Below are 12,494 nucleotides of genomic sequence, written 5' to 3'. Positions count from 1 at the left end.
TTTTAAAGAAGTCAATTCCTCGAGTACTTGGGAGGCAGAGGCATTCAGATCTCTGATTTCGAGGCAGGGCTACACAGAGAAACCCTGTCTCAAAAAACCAAATAAATAAATAAAGTTGATTATTAAATTTTTGGGATATCCTTTAATCTTTCAAGTGTAGATGCTTATTGTTGGTTTTACTAATAAGTGGTGCTGTTACTGTATGAGAAAGGTCACGAGGCATGACAAAACCCAGTATCGGAGCTTTATTAGGAGGAGGGGGGACAGAAGAGAGTAACCAGGCACTTTTCCGAGGGGGGGGTGGCGAACAGAAGAGAAGAGAGGGGAGGAGTCTGTGACCAGCTTTTTAAGGATTTCCCTGCACGTGTACATGTGGGCTTACGGAGCTATGCCATGCACGCGCAGATTGCATGACTGCACTGCACACATTCACAATCACGTGGCGCATGGATGATGTAAGACGTATGGTCCCTTGCTTGGCTATTGAACTGAGCATGTGTGGTCATGCAGCTGGGGGACTGGCCAGGAATTCTAACATTCCAGACTTTTTGCTTATTATAAAAAAGGCAGGTGAATAGGAACAGGGGCATCGTTTCTCCTGAAAAACTGCTTCCAGCTGACTTGGTGGGCGTCAGTTGACTCTTGAAGGGGTAAGGAAGGGGGCTTCTGAGGTAAACAGGCATCCTGGGATGGTGGGCTGTTGTCTGCTGCGTTGGACCTGTCAATTATCCCTCTTGGCCTGGGACTCTGGTTGCTTGTATCTGAGAGGGTGCTGGTGAGACAGAGAAAAGCTTAGAAAAAAGAATTATTATTATTATTATTTTTATTTTTTTCTTTGGGGGGGTTCCCAGGGTAAGAGAGGGGGTCCCAAGACCAGGAAAGTTTGGGTTGCACCTATCTGAAGCAGATCCGACCTGTCCAGATGGATTCAAACTGGTTCTGGAGTTCGCTGACCTGTCCAGGTGAATTCTCTGGAGCTGGGAAAAAATTTTAAACATATTAAGAAGCAGCCATGGGAAATTTAAAATCTTGAGCTGGTGATCATATTATTGTAATGTTTTAGTACTCTGATGTATTGGTGAGAAAGAGAGAGAGAGAGAGAGAGAGAGAGAGAGAGAGAGAGAGAGAGAGAGAGAGATTTGGAATATGCTTTTAATTTTTACCTGACATAAGTCTTATCAGAGACATATTATTTTAAGGCACCTGTTTCCTTTAGTAGTTTAGCATCCAGGAGACACAGATGATCAATTGCTGAGAGCATTAACAGTAATAGATTGTTATATTAAAGTCTGTATTTGCAGAGCCCAGACACTTTTGGGTCTGGGGGTGTAAATACCTTTGGACTGTTACTCTCCTTACCACCTGGGTATATCTGATGGTCCTTGGACTCCAGCTCTATGGTGATCCTGTAACCATTAACTGAGTAGTTAATTAGAAGAGGGAATCAGGAAGAGAAAAGCTTGTGGGGTGAAACCTCATTCTTCTGGAATTGGTGACAAGGCAGTGGAACCTGAGGTCCTCTGGGACTTGAGAGAGAGAGAGCCGGGTCTGTCTGTGTCACTGTGCATGGGGAGGAGAGGCACTGCTGACCAGTCTGGAGTGAGGCACATCGGGGCAGCAAATGAAACAAGAGCTCCTACCTTAGCTGGAAACTCTCTTCCCATTAAGTAACCCCGAAAATACAATTAAGTGGTGTGGGTCTGGTGAGGTGGGTAAGGCTGTCCCCTTACCCCAACAATAGGGAAAAGAGGAGAGTTGGGACCCCAAAACTCCCTCAGGACTGATTAAGTGGCTTGGTGTCCAACAGGAAGGAAACGGATCATCCCGTGCTGCATCCTGGGTTCCCTGTGATCCTGTGGCCAAGCCTAGGAAGTCTGCTGGAGGTCTTTGATGTCCCCATGCCATGAGGTTCACGAGGGCAGTCAGCTGGCCAGTATTCCTCTCTAGGTGCCCTTTTGAACAAGGCTCCATTGATGGCCAGAGGGGCATGCACTAGCCCAAGTGGCCTTTTATAGCACACATTTAAAACAGGGATGTGGAAGCCCTTATGCAGCCGCTCAGAGAGTATGTGCCAGCATTTGGCAATTCATGGGCTTTCTCATCTCTCCCATGGTAACTTAAATGTCACAGCTGAAACTTCCACCTGTGGAGTTAGGGGGCTCTGCTCTCCAGATGCTTAAGCTTAGCCCTGATGTCAGGGAGACATGAGACAGATTTTTTTTTCCCGCGTCTTGAATTCTTTTCTTTTTTTTTGATAGTTTCCTGGTTTGAGGACAGCTTTAGGAAGCCCCTCCAGGAGGCAGGCTGTAAACTGATCTCTGGCTAGAGAGCCATCCAGATTATTATGATCTCAAGGTGGGTCCTGATCGTAAACTTATTTGCATGCATCCTAGCCTGCTTCCAGACCTGTCTGTGCTTCTCAGGACAGCTGAAAATGGGTGACAGTAAGAGTGAACGTGGGAGCCAGAGTCAGTAAGAAGCAGCCGCCCAGTACCGGAGAACAGAGCAGAGGTCAGATCGGCAGAGGTTCTTTGGAGTCAGAGATCCCTCAGGTTCAGAAATGCAAGTGGGCAGGAGAGAAAGACTCAGAAAGGGAGGGTTCAGAACTTAGGTAAAAGCGTGGGGATAAGGTGGCTCTTTTCATTTGCCCGTTCGCTGGCAGACGTTAGATGATTCCTGTGAAATATAGGGTTCAAGCAGCCATTACATGGCCATATTTACGTAAAATAGGGATACTTTAGGCATTTCTCAGAGGAAGGGTGGGACCAAGAGGAGGGAGCCTCTATGTCCCACTGCAGCCAAGAGAAAAAAAATAAAAAATTAAAATAACAAATGGGATCCCAGACTCCCATCTCGGGTGTCCCCGAGAGTAGGTAATCTGTGGACCAGCATAAATTATCAGCACAAATTACCTCACCCTTCATCAAGGGAGGGGCCAGGGCTGGGAGCGTACATACCGGAGGACCCCTTGGGAGTCCAGACAGATTCAATGCTTCATCAAGAGAGAATGAATTGTGGTAAGCAGCCCAGGACCCTCCACGTCCCCCGGGGGTGGAGGTGGTGTCTGATGCGAGAAATATATCTCAGGCTACAGTCATGGAAAATGGCGAGGGATCGGAAAGGGAAAACTCACCAATCTGGGCAGCTGGTGTGTTGTGCATAGTAGTCCCAGCGGCTGGGCAAATAAAAAAAGCAGGCAGTTGTAAATCCAAGAAACCTTAGTACAGGGTCCCGGATGCAGAGCGCCAGGAGAGCCTGCTTTGTTACAGCATCAATTCTAACACTTATATTACTATATACCTGGAAAACAAGCGAATCCTAGATGCTATTTTAAGAATTAATTGGGGTATGAGGGCACACTATAGGAGCTGGAGAGATGACTCTTGAGTAAAATGCTTGCCTCGCAAGCATGAAGACCCGAGCGCAGATCCGTATCCACCAATGTAAAAGCTGAGCACAGCAGATGTGTCTGTGAATCCAGGACAGGGCAGGGTGAGGTAAGGTGCTAGAAACAGAGCCCTAGAGCTTGCTGACTAGCCAATCTAGCCAAACTGGCCAATTCCAGGTTCAGTGAGAGACCCTGTCTTAAAAAGACAAAATGGAGCTGGGCAGCAGGGGGTGCACAGGAGGCAGAGCCAGGCAGATCTCTGTGAGTTTGAGGCCAGCCTGATCTACAGAACAATATCCAGGGCAGGCACCAAAACTACACAGAGAAACCCTATCTCGAAAGACAATAAATAAAAAGACACAATGGAGAGCAACTGAGGAAGCTACTCAACATTGGCCTATAACCTTCATGCAGACATGCCCACTTGCACACCAGGCATGCACAGACATCCATGCTGGCAAAACAGTCATACTCATAAAATAATTTTTAAAAAAATATTTCTCATAAAGACAGCTGGGAAAACTACAAGTGTGAATAATTGCTCAAGGAGAAAGTCACAGGGAAGAACCAGACTCTAATATAACAATTCCTTCAACAGCGTGTACTACCCACCATTAGCTTCTATTTGATAGCTAGACTTTTACTCCTCCCAAATCACGGCAGCCATCACTTTTCCCAAGTAGAAACTTCCATCAGCAGTGGTGATGCAAAAGTGGAACTTGTGGTGGTTTGAAAGAAAATGGCCCCCAAAGGGAGTGGCACTATTAGGAGGTGTGGCTTTGTTGGAGTAGGTGTGGTCTTGTTGGGAGGAAGTGTGTCACTATGGAGGTGGAATTTGAGGTTCCATATATGCTCAAGCCATGCCAAGTGTTTCAGACTACTTGTTGCCTGTGAATCAAGAAATAAGAACTTTCAGCTTCTTCTCTAGTACCATGTCTACCTGCATGCTGCCTTGCTTCCCACCATGACAATAAAGGACTAAACCTCTAAACTGTAAGTGAGCCATCACAGTTAAATGTTTTCCTTTATAAGAGTTGCTATGATCATGGTGTCTCATCACACCAATAGAAACCCTAATTAAGACAGAAGTTGGTACCAGGGACTGAGGTATTGCTGTGAAAGGCTTGACCATGCTTTTGTTTAGAGAATCTGGACTTTGGAAGTTTTGGTTAAGAAAGCAGTGGGATGCTTTAAGTGCTGCTTAATGGGCTATACCAGTAGGAGCATGGAAGACAGTGGTGCTGAGGATAATTTGAACTGTAGGGTACTGGCTCAAGAGGTGTCAGAGGAGAAGAATTTTAGTATGTAACCTAGAGATCATTCTTGTGATATTTTGGTGAAGAATGTGGCTGCTTTTTGCCCTTGTCTGAAAAGTTTGCCTGAGGCTAAAGTGAAGAGTTTTGGGGGTAATTCTATTGGCAGAGGAAATCTTAAAACAACCTAGTAAAGACTCTGTTGTGTGGTTACTAGTGTTAACTCTAATGAAGATATATAATGAAAAGGAGCAGATTGAGTAAGCAAAAATATTTGAGGAGAAAAGGAGCACCAGAAAGTGGACTGGAGCTAAGTCCTGTATTCAAGGAGATAAACAGATTAAGAAATGGAATAAAGGAAGTGGTGACTTCAGGGCAAAATCCCACCCAGCTAAATTTCCAAATTGTGAAAAGGAATTAAAGAAAAGCTTAGGACTGGGTGTAGTGGTGCATGCCTTTAATCCCAGCACCAGGAAGGCAGAGGCTGATGGCAGAGGCCAGCTTGGTCAGCCTGGAACTCACAGAGCAAGTTCCAGAACAGCCAAGCTTAGGCAGTAAAGGAAATCATCAAAAACAGAAAGCTAGTGAAGATGTAATTCAATGAGGAGGTCATGTTCCAGTCCCAGTAAGCTGCAGAATTTGGCAGCTTTGGAGTTTGTCCAACTGGTTTTCGGTCTTCCTTTGGCCCAGTATCTGTTTTGGAATGGTAATGTGTATCCTATGCCATTATGTGTTGGAAGTATGTGCTCTGCTCTTTGATTTTCATTTTACAGGGGATTACAGTTAAGAGATTGTATGAATTTCAGAAGAGACTTTGAACTCTAGACTTTTAAATAAATTTGAGACTGTTATAGACTGAATTTTGAAGTTGGACTGAATGCATTTTGAATTATGATATGGCTACAAGCCTTTGGGGGCCAGGGAGTAGAATTTGATGGTTTGAAAGAAATTGGCCCCCAAGGGGGGGGTAGCAGTATTAGGAAGTGTGGCTTTGTTGAAGTAGGTATGGCCTTGTTGCGAGGAAGTGTGTCACTGTGGGGACAGGCTTTGAGGTCTCATATATGCTCAATCCACGCCCAGTGAGACAGGATGTAAGAACTCTCAACTACCTCTCTAGCACCCTGTCTACCTGCATGATGACAATAATGGACTAAACCTCTAAACTGTAAGTGAGCCACCACAATTAAATTTTTTTTTCCTTTTTAAGAGTTGCTGTGGTCATGGTGTCTCTTCATATTAATAGAAACCCTAACTAGGACAGAAATGCTTCCCAGTTAGGTCATCTGTTACTGGGGTATTAAAAACAACCTACCCAGAAGTTAAAGGATAAATCGGTCTTTGCACTAAAACAACCAGTTTTTCAATGTATAGCATATCTGAGAATTGGAAGAAAATTTTCTGACATGTGAATGGACCTGTGTTTTAGTTAATGTTTCTATTGTGATAAAACATCATGATCTAAAGCAACTTGTAGAGGAAAGAGTTTATTTCAGCTTAAAGCTTACATTACAGTTCATCACTAAGGGAATTTAAGGCAGGAACCTGGACACAGGAGCTGAAGCAGAATCCACGAGAAGTGCTGCTTACTTGCTTGTTTCAAGGCTTGGTCAACCTTCTTTCTTATAGCACCTAGAACCACCTGTCTGGAATGGCACTGCCCACAGTGTGTGAAGCCTTCCTACATCAATTGTTAATCAAGGAAATGTCCTACAGACTTGTGTAGGCAGAGTTTCTCTGTGTCTTGGCAGCCACTCTCAAACAACCACAGTGAGACTTATTATTAATTATAAATGCTCAGCAGATAGCTTAGACTTGTTACTAACTAGCTCTTATGACTTAAATTAATCCATATTTCTTATCTACCTTCTGCCTCGTGGTGGTACCTTCTTTCAGCATGGCACATTCATCTTCCTTTTCTCTGTGTCTCCTCACATGCACTTCTGAGACTTCTCCTCTTCCTCTTTATGTTCTCTTTTTGTCTCCAAGTCCCACCTAACCTCTACCTATCCAGTTATTTGCCAGTCAGTTTCTTTATTAACCCAATCACAGTGACATATATTCACACAGTATAAAGGGGTATTCCACATTTTCCCCTTTTTGTCTAATTGAGAAGGAATTTTAATTTTAACATAGTAAAATTGTATACAACAGCCGGGCGGTGGTGACACACGCCTTTAATCCCAGCACTGGGGAGGCAGAGGCAGGCGGATCTCTGTGAGTTCGAGGCCAGCCTGGGGCTACCAAGTGAGTTTTAGGATAGGCTCCAAAGCTGCACAGAGAAACCCTGTCTCAAAAAAAGAAAATAAAACCTGAGAACATAGTAAAATTATATACAACAGCCGGGTGGTAGTGGTGCATGCCTTTAACCCAAGCACTCGGGAGGCAGAGCAGGCAGATCTCTGTGAGTTCAAGCCAGCTTGGTCTACAGAGCAAGATCCAGGATAGGCACCAAAACTACACAGAGACATCCTGTCTTAAAAAAAAAAACAAAAAATATATACAACAAAAACAGTTATCAAGTAAGAATTATAGTTACAATAGTCAGTCCATTTTTATTTGGCAAAATAGAGAAAATACTCTCAGATGTCCTCTCCTGAAGAGTCCAGAGTTTTGTACCTTTACTTTACTTTAATTTACTTTCTACTATGATCAGGGAGAACTGCAACTGTAACTATCTAATCTTCAATCCCCTCAAAGACCTGAGAAGGATATAATAGTACCTGAGTAACAGGAAGTGCAGAACAAGAGACTTCCAAAACTATGAGAAATAACAGAAACAGTTGGTTGCCTGGACAGTCCCAGGGTTCCTCTGTAATGTTGAGCCATTCTTCTTCAGCCTACAGGCCTAGAATATCTGTCAGACATTTCTGTGAAACAGGATGTTTTGAAGGACTGTCCTACCCTGCTTTGGCGAAGATTGGCAGCCACTTTTCTTTGTGTCCAGTTTGGACAGCATACTGTCAGCAGTCTAGGCAAGGGCAGCTTCTTGCCCATATGGTAGTTTTGCCACAAAGAAAGCAAACTCCATATATAGTTTATTTGATGTCTATCATCCTTCTTCGAAATAGATCAGTGCCATCAGGAACAGACATGTCTCACTGTCATGAAAAGCCTTATGTTATTACAACATTTTAAATGCAATATTCTGTAGGTCTTTGAAATATTTGAAGATCACTTATCTATCTAAAATATATCTCTGTATGACCTTGAAAACATAACTAACATGACTATAAGTTGATAGTTATGGGTGACTATTAACCTATATTTTTTAATCATCCTAAATAGCTTTCAAGGATTAAAACTTTACCTTGTATAATTAAATGAGCTACATAGGTACAATACCTTAAAAAATAGAAACACATGTACAGCATAACAAAAATAACCTTAAATTTGTATCAATATACAAAATATCTTAAACAAGAGTAGAAATATATACAAAAAAGTATAACACATTAACTTTAAATTTATATCAGTAAACCAAAATATATATCAATGTAAAATATTTTGAGATTAATAGTTGTTTTTTATATTAAAGTAGATTCAATAATCTACCCTTTTTTCCTATAATTCCTATATCATATCCCTTTTTTCCTTTAAAAAGAAATCTCTAAATTTAACTCTTTTGTTTAGCTTTTTTTTACTATGACCAATAACTGTAACCAACAATCCTAAACAATGACAAACATTCATAATCCATTGAATAACCAAAACCCACCTATACCCTATCTCTTGGGAATGTGGGCATCATTCTCTATTGTTTGTGGGTGTTTGTGGGTGGGAACCTTGAGAAAATCAGCATTTTGTTAAGTCTTGACTAGAGTATTGTATGAGACTGGATCATCTCAACCAGCAACCTTGAAGCTGTTTTAGATGCTGGATCACCTGGGCCATCTGTTTTTATTGGTATCTGGTCCCCTTGTTCTGAAAATACATAAACTTTTAAAGGTAACATACATACCTGTATTAACACAAGTGTAGACTGTGCATTGTACACAAGTCTGTGGGATGGTCTGTATGTCAAATCTGTTGCTCTGATTGTCAATAAATAAAACACTGATGCCAGCAGAATAGTGAAAAGAGAAAAAAAAAAAAAGAATGACTAAAAAAAAAAAAAAAAAAAAAATAAAAATAAAAAAAAAAAAAAGACAGATAAGTTTAAAAAATTTGTTTATGTTCGAGGCTGGAGAGAAAAGATCTGAGTCAAGAAAAACTAACACAAAGTCAGCCAAAGATGATTTTTTTGTTTTATGTTTGAGCAGGTAAATATACATCATGTGTCTTGTAGTTCTTCTAGGTTTATTTCTTCATGTCTGTAGCCAGGATTTTCAGGGGGTCTTCTCCAATCAAGCCTGATCCATATCAACCTGGAATTAATCTACAGTCTCTCATTTCCTGTGGAAATAAAAGCATAACCTGTTCCCAAAAGTAAAATATCTTTTGACTTTTATTTTGAAGTCAAGACATTTTTAAAATATATAGGCTGGTTTAATCCAGTAGTTTTCATAATCCAGTGTGTTTTAGCAGCTATTGTTTCTTTATTAGCAACCAGAAAATCTAAAGACAGCACAATAACATGCAGAAACCAGACTCTCTGCATATTTCCCATCTTTACATAGCTTTTTAAAACTTACTTTATTACTCTTTTAAGGACTTTATTATTTTTAAACTATTTTTTTATTTGATGACTATATATACCCTTTCTTTTTTTCTCTCCCAGCCTATGTTTATTTTTAAATATACTGTAACTTGTTTAGAGGTTTTTTTCCCCCTGTCTGGATTTATCTATCTTTACTGAGTATCTGTATTGTTCTTTGATCACATGAGACTTAAACTGCTATATTAGTTGTGCCACGACTCAGCTTAACACATGCATTGACACATGGTATTGGCAGCTGGCTCCTCCCCCCTTGGTTCCCTGAGAGCTTAGCCTCATGGTAGAGGTACCAGGAACAGCCATGTTTGCCACCCCAGCTCTGGGAAGTTGTTGGGTCCATGCTGTCACCAAGTAGTGTACTGCCACTGCTCATAAACCCCATTTAAGCGTTTGGTAGCAGGGCCTCTTAAAAGAGTCTCACAGGTGTTTGCTGCTAGCACTGAGCCAGGAAGCCACCTCTTAAAGGAGCTGCACCTCTGTTTGTCACTAGTATTGAGTCTACTGGAGAATAGATGGTTATCAGGAAGCCACATTTGGCTCTGTTTTTGTGTGCTTAGAATTTTTTTTTAAAACTTTGTTAGGTCTTATGTGGAAATTTCTGCCCCACATTGGAATGCCATTTGTAGGCAGACATTTCTGTCCTGCTAGCCAGTTCCCAAATAACCACATAGTGATTTATTATTAATTATAAATGTTCAGCCAGTAGCTTAGGCTTGTTTTTAGCTAGCTCTTATAACTTAAAATAACTCATTTCTATTAATCTATGTACTGCTCCAAGGCTCATTTACCTCATGTATGTACTTCCAATATCCTGCTCGCTCTGTGTCTCATGGTGTCTCCTCTGTCTCTGCCTTTCTTCTTCCCAGCATTCTCTCTGCCCTGAAAATCCAGCCTAGCCATCCACCAATTAGCTTTTTTATTAACAATGTGAGCAACGCATCTTTGCAGTGTACAGAAGGATTATTCCACAGACTTGCCTACAGGCAAATCTGATGAAGGCAATTTCTCAGTTAAGGTGCCTTTTTCATAGGTATTTCTAGGTTTGTGTCAAGTTGACAAAAACCAGCCAACAAAACTTGATTACAGGAGATACATATGGTGTAGCTGGGAGTATAACTGAAAAATATTATGGCATATAACTCAGGTTTAGCCAAACATTTCATCAAGTTTTTCCATGATATGCTTGCAGATCTATGAAGAAATAAAAAAGAAAGTCATGCCTGCTTTTGAATTTTTTGTAACATTAGACAGCTACCCAATATTCTAGTTTTCTCATTTCTGAAATAGCATATTAAAATTAACCTTGACTCCATGTATATCAGGGAAAATACACAAAAACTAGTTAAACAACACAGAATTTACATCTCTTTCCCATAAAATAAATTCAAAAGCAAGATTAGTGTGGTGGTATTCTAATTGTACTGAAATGTGATTTTGATTGTATGTTAATAAATAAAGTTGCCCGGGGTCAGAGCTATTAGAGCCATAGCAAGAGTGTGGCGGTGGTGGCACACGCCTTTAATCCCATAGGTCTCTGTGTGTTCAGGGATACAGCCAGCATTGGAGACATATGCCTTTAAGACCTAGGGGGCTGTACATTCAGACAGTGACGAGGCAGTTACGTGTTTGGGTTTACAACCAATGAGAAGGCAGAACAAAATACTATAAATAGACGAACAGACAGGAAATAGGTCTCTTTCGGGAAGCTGGGACACCGCAGGCGGAAGGGTGAGATTTTAGCTCTGAGCTCTGACCTCTCGCTTTCTCTTTTACATTGTTTCTGTGTTTCTTATTTAATAAGACGATTGGTTACATCAACAGATTAGAGTTTTGTGGTAGAACTCACACTTAGCACATATGAGGTCCCTGGTTCAATCTCTGGCACCAATAACTAATTAAATAAACTCAGTCCAAAGCAGACTGTCAAGACTAGTATGAGAGGCTCCTTCTACTCCACTCTTTTAATATCCTGCAGGGTCCTCCTTATTTTTATCTCTGACCATGACATTCTTGATCTAGGAAGCAGGAGGAAGGATAACAGTCCATCCCAACTTTTAAGATCTCTTCACATATACATACATGTCTCTTTACTTCCTATTAACCCCAAGTTAGTCACACATAGCCCCAGAGACCAAGAAGGCAAGGAAATACAGTCATATGATGTTCACAGTTGAAAATAAGATTCTCCCAAACCCCTTTTCTTACACTATACAGTCTCCCTGTATAGCACAGGCTGGCCTTGAATTCACAATCCTCCTGCTTCAGCCTTCAGAGTTGTTGGAATTAGAGGTGTATTATTAACATACTCAAGGAGACCACAATTTTTGTTTCTTTCATTTTGTTTTTTGAGATAGGGTCTCACTGTGGGCCTAAAACTAGCCTGGAACTCACTACAATGCTCAAGCTGGCCTCAAGCTGGCCTCAAGCTCACAATTCTCCTCCCTTAGCCTTCCAAGTACTGATATTAAAAGCCTGGCCAATCGTGTCTGGCTATGACAATATTTGGGGTTAAGGATGCTTGGAATTGACACCACAGCCTCATACATGATACTCTACCACTGAGTCACATCCCCAGCTACATTTTTGTATGTCTATAACCCAGACTCTACCAAACTTCACAGCCCAATTTTTCATCATATCCATATGCCTTAGGGATACCTTATTTTCTAAGTGGCAGTATGTCTCTAACCCTTTGTTTGGCATTTTCCTCATATTAGAATACATCTCCAACTTCCTTTCATCTTTAACTACCATCTATTTGTTAATTTATTTATTCTCAATAACAGTGACATGAATTTCTCACATACCCACATGATTTTGATTATAATGTAAATATAATCATTGATTGAAAAAATACTTAACTGAAAATTTATTATGAAGTAAATACCTTTAAATGAAAATTTAAAAATTTTTACATCATAACATTTTTATTAGAGACCTACTTTGTTCAAGTCTTTATATCATGAAGTATGCATGCATTAATACAAATGAACTAATCAAACACCTATTGACTGTCTACCATGTGCCAGACAGTATTGTAAATGGAAGGAAATGGAAGGAATTCAGCAGCAGAAGAAAGGTCCTGTTGTTTTTTTATTTATATATTTATTCATTTGCTTATTTTGGTATTTTTGAGGAAGGGTTTCCTCTATCCCAGGTTGGCCTTGAACTCACTATGTAGCCTAGGATGACTCTGCCC

The sequence above is a fragment of the Peromyscus leucopus genome, chromosome 4 (genome assembly GCF_004664715.2).
Source record: "Peromyscus leucopus breed LL Stock chromosome 4, UCI_PerLeu_2.1, whole genome shotgun sequence".
Lineage (NCBI taxonomy): Eukaryota > Metazoa > Chordata > Mammalia > Rodentia > Cricetidae > Peromyscus > Peromyscus leucopus.
The sequence above is the reverse complement of the archived record's forward strand: the minus strand, read 5'-3'. Positions refer to the sequence as shown.